Source organism: Culex quinquefasciatus, chromosome 3 (genome assembly GCF_015732765.1).
Source record: "Culex quinquefasciatus strain JHB chromosome 3, VPISU_Cqui_1.0_pri_paternal, whole genome shotgun sequence".
Lineage (NCBI taxonomy): Eukaryota > Metazoa > Arthropoda > Insecta > Diptera > Culicidae > Culex > Culex quinquefasciatus.
In genome coordinates, this window is record NC_051863.1 from 199,879,560 (window position 1) to 199,894,078 (window position 14,519).

General features: G+C 39.1%; 1 protein-coding gene across 2 annotated transcripts in view; it reads left to right on the forward strand.

Annotated features, from left to right (window-relative positions):
• Positions 1 to 14,519, forward strand: part of LOC6032897 (multiple epidermal growth factor-like domains protein 6) — a 128,100-nt gene that overhangs the window by 15,746 nt on the left and 97,835 nt on the right. The gene's annotated exons all lie outside the window — the stretch shown is intronic.

The window sequence follows — 14,519 nt, forward strand, 5'->3', positions numbered from 1 at the left end:
GTCCCTCGCTCAAATCATCAAATTTTTGGCGTTCTCCCAAAACTGCATCAAGAGAGCGAAGCGAAAACGACGCCGATGAAATAGCAAGCAACGAACAAACCGATGCGTAAGACGGAAAAAAATCTCTCACACAGCCAGTCCCCTCGCTCAAAAAGCAAGAGAAAGAGCAATCGTGAAATTCTCTCGCCCGTAAGCTCTGTAGAAATGAGTTTATTTGTGTGCGTGAGCTCCAGTGTATGTATACAGCAATTTCGTGTGCGTGCCTCTCCGGTTGGAACGATAGTTCCATCGGAGCCAGCGAGAGGGTATTTCTCGTCGCTGTGATGGGCTTTCGATATTCGCGATAGCAAGCCGACCATCACTCGGCTGTGAAAGAGCAGAGAAATTTTAAGAGACGAGGAACGCACCGAAATATGCATCAATGATAGTGCGATGGTGATGGTTTACCTACCCTGATGGTGGGGCGTTTATTGCTGCTATTGCTACTGAAGAAGTGCTGTGTATAGACACTCTCGACCCCTCCATTCTGGCAAATTGAAATAAATGTCTGGAGGAAATTGGGTGCAATATATGAGAGAGATAAATGACGGGAAAACGTGTAAATTGAATTGGGCTGTGGTGTTTGAGGTTGTGCAAATAAAAATGAAATTTTGATTCAATTAGAGATGGGGTTTCTGTTTAAGGAAAAGAAAGGGATTTGAAAATATTCAAGAATGGATACCACTTGAACGTTTTTTTTGCAAACGGTTTGGCATTTTTCACATTCGGAGATTAAATTGCTGCTTGATGTTGAAATTTTACGCCGAGCGGCCACAACAAAAGCTTCCTCAAGGGAGTTGGACAACTGCTGCGCATGAGCTGCCAAAAACAAACTAATCCTCAGAGCAATTTTCACACCACCGCGACTTCTCGGTATTCCAGCTTCCGTCAGTTTGGACCACTTTTTGTTAGGTGACCTGTTTGCTGCTGACAGTTTTTGACAGACACACAAATCTCCGTGATTTTTTCTTCGTCAAATTCCAGGTCTCGGTCGCTAATGGTTGTTTTATGATTGTTTTCGAGCACAAGTTTTCTCTCGGTGATATGAACGTTGCGTCCGATAGTTTTTTTCGTTGGTCCGCACGGGTCAAATATGGCCACGTGGGTGGACTTGTCGCGCGCGCGTAGCATCCAATAAAATGTGAAATAGAAAAGAAAGATAGAGGGAAAAAACCAGTAACTCACTGGTCCCAGCATGGCGTGTGCCCACCCGCCGTTAACCCAGCTGCGATGATGTAAATCTTCTCGCTTCGGATGACCACCGTATGGGTCGTCGCTGCCCCTGGGGACACTTTTCACTGGCTGTCGATTCCACCGGTGAGCGTTTTCCAGAATGATTGGTGTGTTGGTTTAATGTTTCCGCTCTCGCACATTTCGGTTCTGATTGGCTTTTGATGGCCGGGATGACCTATCTAAGGCTATTTAACCTGATATTTGTCATAAATTCTCATATCGGAACACTCGCTGCTGCCGCAGCCGGGTTCATTGGGTGTTTTTGGGTGGCTCGAAGATGGTTATTAGTTCACACTAAAATCGCAGTATTATTACCTCGTAAAATCACAAGTTGATTTGTTTGATCATTCCCGGTGAGAGGAAACAAGTTGTAACACAAGACGAAAGCAGTGGTTTCGTGATAAATGTGGCACCTAATTAGTTTGGAACGGCAAGGAGGAGTGCAGTAATTTACGAGTATTTTTATTGAATGATTCTTGAAGCTATATAAATAAACCTTCCAAATAAAAATGAAGAAATCAATCCATCTATTCGTCGCTAACATTCTAAAAAGCGCCATAAACATAGCCAGATCTTCATAATTGTTGTATTGAATCAAACGATTTTCATTATTTTATTATAAATTTTGACCAAGTATTTACAAATATTTAAGTTAGATAAAACTTTCATTCAACAAAATTGACAAGCGTGAAATTACGATTTGATTTTTTTCTATTCCTGGTTGTTTTGTGATTTTTGTTTTACATCTCATTCAAAGTTGAAAACTAAAAACTCGCAATTTTCATTGAGAATAAATCGTTGCAAAAACAAAGGTGAAATAACCAAAAGGAACAAAGAAAAAAAAGGTATCTAACGACCGCGAGCCTCCACTGCACCAAGCACTCAAATCAAAATGACCAAAATAACCTAAATGAACAAAATGAACAAAATGACCAAAATGATTAAAATTACCAAAATGACCAAAATGACCAAAATGACCAAAATGACCAAAATGACCAAAATGACCAAAATGACCAAAATGACCAAAATGACCAAAATGACCAAAATGACCAAAATGTCCAAAATGACCAAAATGACCAAAATGACCAAAATGACCAAAATGACCAAAATGATCAAAATGACCAAAATGACCAAAAAGACCAAAAAGACCAAAAAGACCAAAATGACCAAAATGACCAAAATGACCAAAATGACCAAAATGACCAAAATGACCAAAATGACCAAAATGACCAAAAAGACCAAAAAGACCAAAATAACCAAAATGACCAAAATGACCAAAATGACGAAAAAGACCAAAATGACGAAAAAGACAAAAATTACCAAAATTACCAAAATTACCAAAATGACCAAAATGACTAAAATTACCAAAATTACCAAAATTACCAAAATGACCAAAATTACCAAAATGACCAAAATTACCAAAATAACCAAAATGACCAAAATGACCAAAATGACCAAAATGACCAAAATGACCAAAATGACCAAAATGACCATAATGACCAAAATGACCAAAATGACCAAAATTGCCAAAACGACCAAATCGACCAAAATGACCAAAATTACCAAAATTACCAAAATTATCGAAATGACCAAAATAACCAAAATTATCGAAATGACCAAAATGACCAAAATGACCAAAATGACCAAAATGACCAAAATGACCAAAATGACCAAAATGACCAAAATGACCAAAATGACCAAAATGATCAAAATGACCAAAATGACCAAAATGACCAAAATGACCAAAATGACCAAAATGATCAAAATTACCAAAATGATCACAATTACCAAAATGACCAAATTATCCAAAATGACCAAAATGACCAAAATGACCAAAATGACCAAAATGACCAAAATGACCAAAATGACCAAAATGACCAAAATGACCAAAATGACCAAATGACCAAAATGACCAAAATGACCAAAATGACCAAAATTGCCAAAACGACCAAATCGACCAAAATGACCAAAATTACCAAAATTACCAAAATTATCGAAATGACCAAAATAACCAAAATTATCGAAATGACCAAAATGACCAAAATGACCAAAATGACCAAAATGACCAAAATGACCAAAATGACCAAAATGACCAAAATGATCAAATGATCAAAATGATCAAAATGATCAAAATGACCAAAATGACCAAAACGACCAAAATTACCAAAATAACCAAAATTACCAAAATTACCAAAATGACCAAAATGACTAAAATTACCAAAATGACCAAAATTACCAAAATAACCAAAATGACCAAAATGACCAAAATGACCAAAATGACCAAAATGACCAAAATGACCAAAATGACAAAAATGATCAAAATGATCCAAATGACCAAAATGACCAAATTGACCAAAATGACCAAAATGACCAAAATTGCCAAAACGACCAAATCGACCAAAATGACCAAAATTACCAAAATTACCAAAATTATCGAAATGACCAAAATAACCAAAATTATCGAAATGACCAAAATGACCAAAATGACCAAAATGACCAAAATGACCAAAATGACCAAAATGACCAAAATGACCAAAATGATCAAAATGATCAAAATGATCAAAATGATCAAAATGACCAAAATGACCAAAACGACCAAAATTACCAAAATAACCAAAATTACCAAAATTACCAAAATGACCAAAATGACTAAAATTACCAAAATGACCAAAATTACCAAAATAACCAAAATGACCAAAATGACCAAAATGACCAAAATGACCAAAATGACCAAAATGACCAAAATGACAAAAATGATCAAAATGATCAAAATGATCAAAATGACCAAAATGACCAAATTGACCAAAATTTCCAAAATTATCGAAATGACCAAAATAACCAAAATTATCGAAATGACCAAAATGACCCAAATGACCAAAATGACCAAAATTACCAAAATGACTAAACTGACCAAAATGACCAAAATGACAAAAATGATCAAAATGACCTAAATGATCAAAATGACCAAAATGATCAAAATGATCAAAATTACCAAAATGACCAAAATGACCAAAATTACCAAAATGATCAAAATGACCAAAATGACCAAAATGACCAAAATGACCAAAATGACCAAAATGACCAAAATGATCAAAATGATCAAAATGACCAAAATGACCAAAATTACCAAAATTACCAAAATTACCAAAATTACCAAAATTACCAAAATTACCAAAATTACCAAAATTACCAAAATTACCAAAATTACCAAAATGACCAAAATTACCAAAATGACCAAAATTACCAAAATAACCAAAATGACCAAAATGACCAAAATGACCAAAATGACCAAAATGACCAAAATGACCAAAATGACCATAATGACCAAAATGACCAAAATGACCAAAATGACCAAAATGACCCAAATGACCAAAATTACCAAAATTACCTAAATGATCAAAATGACCAAAATGCCCAAAATGACCAAAATGACCAAAATGACCAAAATGACCAAAATGACCAAAATGATCAAAATGACCAAAATTACCAAAATTACCAAAATTACCAAAATTACCAAAATTACCAAAATTACCAAAATTACCAAAATGACCAAAATGACTAAAATTACCAAAATGACCAAAATGACCAAAATGACCAAAATAACCAAAATAATCAAAATGATCAAAATGACCAAAATGACCAAAATGACCAAAATGACCAAAATGACCAAAATGACCAAAATGACCAAAATGATCAAAATGATCAAAATGACCAAAATGACTAAAATGACCAAAATGACCAAAATGACCAAAATGACAAAAATGACCAAAATGACCAAAATGACCAAAATGACCAAAATGACCAAAAGACCAAAATGACCAAAATGAACAAAATGAACAAAATGACCAAAATGACCAAAATGACCAAAATGACCAAAATGACCAAAATGACCAAAATGACCAAAATGACCAAAATAACCAAAATGACCAAAATGACCAAAATGACCAAAATGACCAAAATGACCAAAATGACCAAAATGACCAAAATGACCAAAATGACCAAAATGACCAAAATGACCAAAATGACCAAATGACCAAAATGACCAAAATGACCAAAATGACCAAAATTACCAAAATGACCAAAATGACCAAAATGACCAAAACGACCGAAACGACCAAAATGACCAAAATGACCAAAATGACCAAAATGATCAAAATGATCAAAATGATCAAAATGACCAAAATGACTAAAATGACTAAAATGACCAAAATGACCAAAATGACCAAAATGACCAAAATGATCAAAATGATCAAAATGACCAAAATGACCAAAATGACCAAAATGACCAAAATGAGCAAAATGACCAAAATGACCAAAATGACCAAAATTACCAAAATTACCAAAATGCCCAAAATGACCTGTTGGGGTTTGGTCCTTCCCGGGGTTTCTTCAATAGCTCAAGTGGATGATGAAGTTCGGAGCCAAGTCCCAACACGATAAGAAACCACGACGCCAGGGGGGGGGAATTACCCGTAGACCAGCAGATCGTACTGCGACTCCAGCGCAGGTACCCCAACGCCCAGATGATCCAAGAGCACCATCCGGATTACAAATAAAACACCACACTCGCGTTCCGATTAAACCACAGTTAAACGAATAACATTTATTGTCGTCAGATATGTACAATATTTACAACGCGTCACGACGGACGGGTGTCCGACCCGTACCGTCCCTAGGTCTAGGACTACTTAAATTGCCTTCTATTATTACTCCCTACTTGGCCCAGATCCCTTCCAGTCGGGATGAACCTCAACCGATCGGAGAGAGATCGTTCTCTCTTATCGGCTTATCTCTTGTGCACACTACCACTGACCAACGACCATATCCAAACTAGATGACCAAAACTGCTGACCAGCACATCTTGGCTCTGTAATTGTTCCTCAAATCAGTGCAGTGGTATTGCGGCCAAAGAGGAATGGTAAAAACGCAAATGACCAAAGTTCAAACCATCCAGGGATGTAGCTCTGGGAGACCTTACTCCCGAACATTCTCCCTGCCCTGAAATTACCCAATTTCTGAACAAAACTAAATTTCCTCCTCAGTGTAGGTGTAGGTGTAAGTGTGTACAAATTGTGTGTTGCAATTTCCTAGGTTGATGTCCACGTCCGTGTGGCACATCTTTTCCAAACCGATTCTTGATGGCTACCTAATCCGGTTTTCCTTCGGTTCCCGTTGACCTCCTTGGGTTGTTCCTTCCTTGGGTTAATGCGTACCGTGCACCAGGTTGATGTTTCCTTCCAATGGAGCCCGCGCTCCGGTGTGGGTGGTGAAGCATGACGTCCCACGACGTGCTTATGCTCGACCATTGGATTCCGTTTCCGAGGAGCCCTAGCTCCAGTGTGTGGGTGGGATGTGGGTGTGGCTCGAAGCATGACGTGCTGGTGACGTCCCGTGGCTTCGTACCGGGATACCTATGGAGCCCTGCCCCAGTAGGTTGAGATCCGAGGCATGCCGTTCCAAGACACGCCGTCCGCGAACCTCCCTTGTGGATGACTAGTGCACCGACTAATCAATCCTTGGATAGCGTTGTTCGCTGCCCTGTGCAGCACGCTTTTGTCACCGATCCGATGGTGACGGGTTGACCTCCGGATTCCATAACGACGACCCTGCCGTCATTATTTGCACTTTCCTAGTGCCCTTGGGTGGGAGTGTGTGGGTTGAACAGTCTCCGTAGACCGTCCAAACGAAATCCAAATCCTTGGTTGAACAGTCACATCCTGTGGCCTGTTCCCTCCATGCATGTGAGATGCATCCTTGAAACACCTGGCAAGCACACCTGAGCCTGCCACCGTACGCTTGGTTGTGTGTCTCCGTACCAGGAGATCACGATGGGAAAGAGTTGATTCGAGCTGAAGTCGTCCGACACCAGCTCCCCTGCCGTTTTATAACCCGTGGTAGTGTAGTAGTACCCGAGTGTAGTGGTAGTGGTTCGGCGGTCCCTTGCCGATCCTTTCAGTGGTGTACATTGGTACGATCCTTCGCAGTGTGCTGCGCTCCTGGCAATCACACCGTCCCGATGATGGGTTGAAACCTGGAGTCCCGACTCCGTGGAGAGGTTTGTCCTGCTCGGCTGTGCCTGACCAGGCGACGACCGATTACCTTTGGGTGGTGCAGTGCGTCCTTGACTGCGCGTGGGTGGGGATTGGGTGGAGAGTCCGTACTCCACCTGTCCGGGATACGAAACCCTGTTCCGTGGATTTGCAGTTCGTCCATGACTGCTGGGAATGAACGTCCTTGTTCCGGCAATCTAGATTTAACCGAAACTTTCTGTGCACGTGCGGTGCCTCGTTGGACTACACGTGGGATGAGTGGGAGGCGCTACACCGAGACCCTAGCGCCGTGTAACCAAGACCATGCAGTGCAACCATGACTGCTAGTGGATGATGAGAGTCCTTCTTCGCCCGTGACGTCACGCTTGATTGGATTTGTCCCGATGACACGTGGCGACCGTTCGCCGATCGTGATTGATGACCTTGATGACGTCACACCATGTGACAGCCATGCTGCGCTCCGACCTCCGGACCCTGCCCAGAGTAGCGCAGCCGGTGAGTGGTGTCTCAGCCATGAGACCGTGGTGTGGACCCTTGCCGATGAGTTGGCGACGTCCCAGAATGTGCCCTAGCAGCATTCACTTCCATGACCCGAGGATAGTTCACGTCGTCCTGACGTTCTCCAAAACTTGCCCGTGTGAAACCTCCATGACACGTCCAGGTGTCCTGCCGCAGACGTGGTTGTAAATCAGCGATCACCAGCCGCCGCTTGACCAATGACGCCCCAGTGACGTCACTCCGAAGGATGTAAATCCCGCAATCCGAATGTGTGTAGTACAGCAAGCGTGTGAAAGAGGATAAATCCAATTGAAATTGTGCGGTATCCGAAATCCGGCTTCGGCGGACATAAACTATTCAATTTGTGTTTACCTAGGAAAACCAATGTGTGCGCCTCCTCTTCACAGTGCTCGTTGTCGTCCAAGCCGAGCTGTCCCGAAGTGTCACGTGGTGAGCTCAATGTTGACAGCTGACTTCCAGTTGGGTTGGTAGCGACCTCCAAGATCGCTGATCGGTGGAATGAACACGGACCATGTGCTCACTCGGGCCGAAGTTTACAAAAAACTCGAAACCAATACCGAGCCGACGCGTTTCCAATTCGTCCTGCTGTTGGTAGCAACTCCGTGAGGTGCCGTCTGCCGTTGTATGCGTAGACAGCTACCAAAGTGGGTGGTTGTGTCTGGTCGATCCCATGATCACCAGTGGGTGGTGTTTGGAAAACCTCCTTGTGCTTCTGCTCGCGTGTGGTAGCCAACGAACCGTCCGAGTGTGTTCGATAGCTGGTGCTAACGGATAGCTCGATGACCATAGCGAAAGAAGTGTTTTCCGCGCTCGATGGTTGTTGATTTCCATGCCAGAAGAAAATAGTTGTGGGTGTGTTAGTGGCGAGCATAGCGATTGCTTCGGCGGACATATACAAGTTCATAATATTTACCTGGAAAAACAGGATTTCCCTCGATGAACTTTGTCCAATGTCCAGAACCGATCCCGAGTACCAGGTTCCCATGAACCGCGAAGACGTCTCGCTGGGGAGATGTAGTCGCGCGATGCTCTTGGTGGTGATCCGCTCTCGGTACTCGATCCGACACCGAGTCCAGTTGGTGTGCAACCCCGTGGTCGCTCCGTCGCTCGATACCCGTGTGCTCGACCCGTTGCCGAACACGTCCAGCGTGGGTGGTTAGCAGATGGCGCATCCGTAAGCCACCAGCTCTACCGATGTTGATGAATTAGAAAACCTCTGTGTAGCCGTGCCCGCGACACCGTGTCGCCCGTAGATGGTGACGAATGGGATGTGCTCGCATGTGTGTAGACGAGCAAGCCGTTGTGCGTGCACGCAGTACCCATGTGTACTTGTGCGTGTTCCTCCAGTCCAGGGTGTAGTTGTATTTTTCATCGAGAGAATTTGGAAATGGTGTTAGGTGGTTGTTGATGAACACTCCGGCAAGACATATACACTGAACTATTAATATTTACCTGAGGAAACAGGTGATCCCTCCTGCCAGTGTACAGTCCGAGTCCTGGGATGAACCGAATTCCACTCGATGATTCCCAAACCGTTGATTGATTGCCTCGTCCAGGGGCGATGAATAGGAGTTCAGCACGCGAGGATGTTGATTGCGACACCGGGTGATGTCGAGGGTTCCATACGGTCGACCAATCCTTCCTAAGTTGACCGTGTCCACCTCGGTCCAGCCCGAGGTACCGTTGGGTTGCATGCTGTCCGATGCTGAGTAGTCCTTGGTGTGTTCCGGTGGCCAAACCCGTGGCCATGTCCATGGCGCTTTGTTGAGGCCATATCCTTTGTACCTTGATGTCCTTTTGTGCAGCAAGTGCGATGGCGGCGAAAGTGTATTTCGCGGGTAGGTTTTGGCGCTCACCCATTGTTTAATGTTGGCGTTGGTGCTGGCTATCAATGGCGTCAATCCAAAGCCTTCCAACCTGGTCCCACCGTCCTTCATCCGGTTCGAAGGACCAAATGTTGGGGTTTGGTCCTTCCCGGGTTTCTTCAATAGCTCAAGTGGATGATGAAGTTCGGAGCCAAGTCCCAACACGATAAGAAACCACGACGCCAGGGGGGGGGAATTACCCGTAGACCAGCAGATCGTACTGCGACTCCAGCGCAGGTACCCCAACGCCCAGATGATCCAAGAGCACCATCCGGATTACAAATAAAACACCACACTCGCGTTCCGATTAAACCACAGTTAAACGAATAACATTTATTGTCGTCAGATATGTACAATATTTACAACGCGTCACGACGGACGGGTGTCCGACCCGTACCGTCCCTAGGTCTAGGACTACTTAAATTGCCTTCTATTATTACTCCTACTTGGCCCAGATCCCTTCCAGTCGGGATGAACCTCAACCGATCGGAGAGAGATCGTTCTCTCTTATCGGCTTATCTCTTGTGCACACTACCACTGACCAACGACCATATCCAAACTAGATGACCAAAACTGCTGACCAGCACATCTTGGCTCTGTAATTGTTCCTCAAATCAGTGCAGTGGTATTGCGGCCAAAGAGGAATGGTAAAAACGCAAATGACCAAAGTTCAAACCATCCAGGGATGTAGCTCTGGGAGACCTTACTCCCGAACATGACCAAAATGACCAAAATGACCAAAATGACCAAAATGACCAAAATGACCAAAATGACCAAAATGATCAAAATGACCAAAATTACCAAAATTACCAAAATTACCAAAATTACCAAAATTACCAAAATTACCAAAATTACCAAAATGACTAAAATGACCAAAATGACCAAAATGACCAAAATGACCAAAATGACCAAAATGATCAAAATGACCTAAATGACCAAAATGACCAAAATTACCAAAATGACCAAAATGACCAAAATGATCAAAATGATCAAAATGATCAAAATGACCAAAATGACCAAAATGACCAAAATGACCAAAATTACCAAAATGACCAAAATGAACAAAATTACCAAAATGACCAAAATTACCAAAATTACCAAAATGCCCAAAATGACCAAAATGACCAAAATGACCAAAATGACCAAAATGACCAAAATGACCAAAATGACCAAAATGATCAAAATGACCAAAATTACCAAAATTACCAAAATTACCAAAATTACCAAAATTACCAAAATTACCAAAATTACCAAAATGACTAAAATTACCAAAATGACCAAAATGACCAAAATGACCAAAATGATCAAAATGACCTAAATGACCAAAATTACCAAAATTACCAAAATTACCAAAATTACCAAAATGACTAAAATTACCAAAATGACCAAAATGACCAAAATGACCAAAATGACCAAAATGATCAAAATGACCTAAATGACCAAAATGACCAAAATTACCAAAATGACCAAAATGACCAAAATGACCAAAATGCCCAAAATGACCAAAATGACCAAAATGACCAAAATGACCAAAATGACCAAAATGACCAAAATGACCAAAATGACCAAAATGATCAAAATGACCAAAATTACCAAAATTACCAAAATTACCAAAATTACCAAAATTACCAAAATTACCAAAATTACCAAAATTACCAAAATGACTAAAATTACCAAAATGACCAAAATGACCAAAATGACCAAAATGACCAAAATGACCAAAATGACCAAAATGACCAAAATTACCAAAATTACCAAAATGACCAAAATGACCAAAATGATCAAAATGATCAAAATGATCAAAATGACCAAAATGACTAAAATGACCAAAATGACCAAAATGACCAAAATGACCAAAATGACCAAAATGACCAAAATGACCAAAATGACCAAAATGACCAAAATGACCAAAATGACCAAAATTACCTAAATAACCTAAATGACCAAAATGACCTAAATGACCTAAATGACCAAAATGACCAAAATGACCAAAATGACCAAATTAATCAAAATGACCAAATTGACCAAAATGACCAAAATGACCAAAATGATCAAAATGACCTAAATGACCTAAATGACCAAAATGACCAAAATGATCAAAATGATCGAAATGATCAAAATGACCAAAATGACCAAAATGACCAAAATTTTCAAAATGACCAAAATGACCAAAATGACCAAAACGACCAAATCGACCAAAATGACCAAAATTACCAAAATTACCAAAATTATCGAAATGACTAAACTGACCCAAATGACCAAAATGACCAAAATGACAAAAATGATCAAAATTACCTAAATGACCAAAATGACCAAAATGATCAAAATGATCAAAATGATCAAAATTACCAAAATGATCAAAATGACCAAAATGACCAAAATGACCAAAATGACCAAAATGACCAAAATTGGCAAAACGACCAAATCGACCAAAATGACCAAAATTACCAAAATTACCAAAATTATCGAAATGACTAAACTGACCCAAATGACCAAAATGACCAAAATGACAAAAATGATCAAAATGACCTAAATGACCAAAATGACCAAAATGATCAAAATAACCAAAATGACCAAAATGACCAAAATGACCAAAATGACCAAAATGACCAAAATGACCAAAATAACCAAAATGACCAAAATGACCAAAATGACCAAAATGACCAAAATGACCAAAATGACCAAAATGACCAAAATGACCAAAATGACCAAAATGACCAAAATGACCAAAATGACCAAAATGACCAAAATGACCAAAATGACCAAATGACCAAAATGACCAAAATGACCAAAATGACCAAAATGACCAAAATGACCAAAATTACCAAAATGACCAAAATGACCAAAATGACCAAAATGATCAAAATGACCAAAATTACCAAAATTACCAAAATGATCAAAATGATCAAAATGATCAAAATGACCAAAATGACTAAAATGACTAAAATGACCAAAATGACCAAAATGACCAAAATGATCAAAATGATCAAAATGACCAAAATGACCAAAATGACCAAAATGACCAAAATGAGCAAAATGACCAAAATGACCAAAATGACCAAAATGACCAAAATTACCAAAATGCCCAAAATGACCAAAATGACCAAAATGACCAAAATGACCAAAATGACCAAAATGACCAAAATGATCAAAATGATCAAAATGATCAAAATGACCAAAATGACTAAAATGACTAAAATGACCAAAATGACCAAAATGACCAAAATGATCAAAATGATCAAAATGACCAAAATGACCAAAATGACCAAAATGACCAAAATGAGCAAAATGACCAAAATGACCAAAATGACCAAAATGACCAAAATTACCAAAATGCCCAAAATGACCAAAATGACCAAAATGACCAAAATGACCAAAATGACCAAAATGACCAAAATGACCAAAATGATCAAAATGACCAAAATTACCAAAATTACCAAAATTACCAAAATTACCAAAATTACCAAAATTACCAAAATGACTAAAATTACCAAAATGACCAAAATGACCAAAATGACCAAAATGACCAAAATGATCAAAATGATCAAAATGACCAAAATGACCAAAATGACCAAAATGACCAAAATGATCAAAATTACCAAAATTACCAAAATTACCAAAATTACCAAAATTACCAAAATTACCAAAATTACCAAAATTACCAAAATGACTAAAATTACCAAAATGACCAAAATGACCAAAATGACCAAAATGACCAAAATGATCAAAATGATCAAAATGATCAAAATGACCAAAATGACCAAAATGACCAAAATGACCAAAATGATCAAAATGACCAAAATTACCAAAATTACCAAAATTACCAAAATGACTAAAATGACCGAAACGACCAAAATGACCAAAATGACCAAAATGACCAAAATGATCAAAATGATCAAAATGATCAAAATGACCAAAATGACTAAAATGACTAAAATGACCAAAATGACCAAAATGACCAAAATGATCAAAATGATCAAAATGACCAAAATGACCAAAATGACCAAAATGACCAAAATGAGCAAAATGACCAAAATGACCAAAATGACCAAAATGACCAAAATGACCAAAATGCCCAAAATGACCAAAATGACCAAAATGACCAAAATGACCAAAATGACCAAAATGACCAAAATGACCAAAATGATCAAAATGACCAAAATTACCAAAATTACCAAAATTACCAAAATTACCAAAATTACCAAAATTACCAAAATGACTAAAATTACCAAAATGACCAAAATGACCAAAATGACCAAAATGACCAAAATGATCAAAATGATCATAATGATCAAAATGACCAAAATGACCAAAATGACCAAAATGACCAAAATGACCAAAATTACCAAAATGACCAAAATGACCAAAATGACCAAAATGATCAAAATGATCAAAATGATCAAAATGATCAAAATGACCAAAATGACTAAAATGACCAAAATGACCAAAATGACCAAAATGACCAAAATGACCAAAATGACCAAAATGACCAAAATGACCAAAATTACCTAAATGACCTAAATGACCAAAATGACCTAAATGACCTAAATGACCAAAATGACCAAAATGACCAAATTAATCAAAATGACCAAATTGACCAAAATGACCAAAATGACCAAAATGATCAAAATGACCTAAATGACCTAAATGACCAAAATGACCAAAATGATCAAAATGATCGAAATGATCAAAATGACCAAAATGACCAAAATGACCAAAATTTCCAAAATGACCAAAATGACCAAAATGACCAAAACGACCAAATTGACCAAAATTACCAAAATTACCAAAATTACCAAAATTATCGAAATGA